The following is a 2,848-nucleotide window of genomic DNA, read 5'->3' on the forward strand; positions in this document are numbered from 1 at the left end:
CTTACTAGTTACTTAGTCGTGTGTTTCAGGTACTCTAGTTTTTATTGCAATGGGAGAATCAGCAGCAAATCCGAAAGCGTTGATGGATTTTTCTCAACCAAAGATCAATGAAATTCAATCTAGCATTGTCAGGCCAGCTATCGCAGCTAATACCTTTGAGATCAAGCCTGGCATTATACAGATGGTCCATAATTCAGTCCAGTTTGGGGGTTCTCCAATGGAAAATCCCAATATGCACATCATGGATTTCATAGAGATCTGCGACACCTTTAGGTTCAATGGTGTGTCTGAGGATGCGGTGAAACTGAGACTTTTCCCATTCTCTCTGAGGGATAAAGCTAAGAGCTGGTTACACCCCCTACCAGTTGGTTTTATTACTACTTGGGAAGAACTTGCTCAAAAGTTTCTCACTAAATTCTTCCCTATAGTGAAGACAGCTTCAATCAGGAATGCTCTTACTCAATTTGCGCATCAATCGGGAGAATCTCTATGTGAAGCTTAGGAGCGCTACAAGGAGATGCTTAGGAAGTGTCATCATCATGGATGCCTAATTGGATGTTCACCAATTGCTTCTATAATGGTTTGGGAGCACAGTCAAAATCCATGCTCGATGCAGCATCAGGTGGAGCATTATGGACAAAGAGCTATGAGGAAGTTTATGGTCTAATTGAACTGATGGCTACTAATGAATATCAGTATCCAACCCAGAGATTGCCACAGGGAAATGTAGTAGGAGTTCTTGAGGTGGATATAACTACAGCTATAGCTGCTCAGCTAAAGGCGTTGTCTATGAAAATCAATTTTCTGGCTAACTATGGAGTTCATCAGAGGACAAGTGTTTGTGAGCTTTGTGCAGGTTCACATGCGACGGAGTAATGCGCTATATCTAGTGAATCAGTTCAGTTTGTGAGTAACTTTCAGAGATCGCAACAACCAATGCCAGACACTTATCATCCTGACAACTGGAATCATCCAAACTTCATCTGGAGCAACAATCAGAATACAATGCAATAGCCGTTCCAGCAGTTTGGAAACAAGCAATTCAATCCTCCTGGTTTTCAGCAACAATTTGCACCAAGACAACAACTCCAACTTCAACAACCAACTCATGAAGGTGCAGGCCTGTCTTCGAATGAAAAATCTGAATTGGAGGAGTTGAGGCTTATGTGCAAAAACCAGGCTCTTATATGCCAAAGCCAGGTTATTTCTATCAAGACTCTGGAGAACCAAATAGGGCAAATTGCTAACGTCTTATTAAATTGACCATCAAGAACGCTTCCTAGTGATACAGAAGCCAATCCAGGCAAGAGGTAAGTTAACGAACAGGTGAACGCCATCACCTTGAGGTCCGGAAAGGTCGCAAGCCCCCAATTTCAGCAAGATGAAGAGTCTGAAAATTATGTCCAAAATGCAGGTGCATCTACACCTTTGCCAAATCCAGAAAATGAGATTGTAGCTGAAAAAGTGGTGCAGAAGGATGCCGAGGTGGAACCGAAGAAGAAAGCTGTTGAAAGCAATCCTCCTGAGGGTAATACAGGGGATAAACAGGTCTACCAACCTCCGCCTTATCCTAAAAGGCTACAAAAGTATAAGTTCGACAAGCAATTTGCCAAGTTTTTGGAAGTTTTCAAGAAGCTACATATCAACATACCTTTTGCAAAAGCTCTAGAACAGATGCCGAGCTATGCTAAGTTCATGAAGGGTATTCTATCTCGGAAGCTAAAACTTGAGGAGTTGGAAACTGTTGCTCTAACGGAAGAGTGCAGTGCTATGCTGCAACATAAACTACCTCCTAAGCTTAAAAATCCAGGAAGCTTCACGATACCTTGCACCAATTGCAATCTGTCGTTTGACAAGTATTTATGTGACTTGGGAGCTAACATCAATCTGATGCCCTTATCTGTCTTCAAGAAACTTGGACTACCTGATCCAAAACTTGTGAACATGTCTTTGTAGTTGGCTGATCGGACCATCACTTATCCACGAGGTATAGTGGAGGATTTCTTGGTCGAGGTGGACAAACTCATCTTCCCTGCTGATTTTGTAATTCTGGATTTTGAGGAAGATAAGAAGATTCCCATCATCTTGGGAAGACTATTCTTGGCTACAGGACGAACTATGATCGATGTGCAAAAAGGAGAGCTTATGATGAAGGTTCAAGATCAGAAGTTCACTTTTAATATGTTCAAGGCAATAAAGTTACCCACAGATCAAGAGCAGTGCTTTAAAGTAGAGCGGGTCGACTCTGACGTGAATTCGGAGCTTGAGAAATTGCCAAAGTCAGATACTTTAGAGAGATCCTTAATAGGGGAATCAGTTATTGAAAATGAAGAAGGAGCATAGCAATTGCAGGTTTTGAATGCACCTTCGTGGAAGAGGAAGTTGGATATGCCATTCGATTCTCTAGGATTAGCAGAGCTGAAAAGTTCTCAGGAGCATCTCGAGCCATCTATTGAAGAAGCTCCCACACTTGAGTTCAACCCACTACCAGATCACTTGAGTTATGCATTCTTAGGTGCACCCCCTGACAAAGGGTTAGAATATATCTATGAAAATCTCAAGGATGACCGGCCGGTTCCTCCCGTGCTTACTGAGGGTTCCTCACGTGCACCACAGACAGTTGATATGTTTGGTTTTGGTGTTGCGCAGTATAGAAGGTTGATTCGATGTATTGAGTCCATGCATGACATCCATCAACATTTTTCTGAAGATTTGACACACGCTTGTGGTACTGTTTTCCGAGACACTGGTGTCGAGGTTGATTGGCCACCTGATCCTCCACCTGAAGAGGGTGATCCTCCCGCTAACTAGGTATGCTTGAAATCCTTATTATTACATTTAATGAGGA

The 2,848-nt window shown here is 42.5% G+C and overlaps 1 non-coding gene across 1 annotated transcript; it reads right to left on the bottom strand.

Annotated features, from left to right (window-relative positions):
- Positions 1–437: 437 nt before the first annotated feature.
- LOC141662464 (small nucleolar RNA R71) lies at positions 438–546 on the bottom strand. The gene has a single exon (XR_012550580.1). It is a non-coding gene; the product is annotated as a small nucleolar RNA R71 (small nucleolar RNA).
- Between the last annotated feature and the right edge of the window lie 2,302 nt (positions 547–2,848).

Source organism: Apium graveolens, chromosome 5 (assembly GCF_009905375.1).
Source record: "Apium graveolens cultivar Ventura chromosome 5, ASM990537v1, whole genome shotgun sequence".
Classification (NCBI taxonomy): Eukaryota; Viridiplantae; Streptophyta; class Magnoliopsida; order Apiales; family Apiaceae; genus Apium; species Apium graveolens.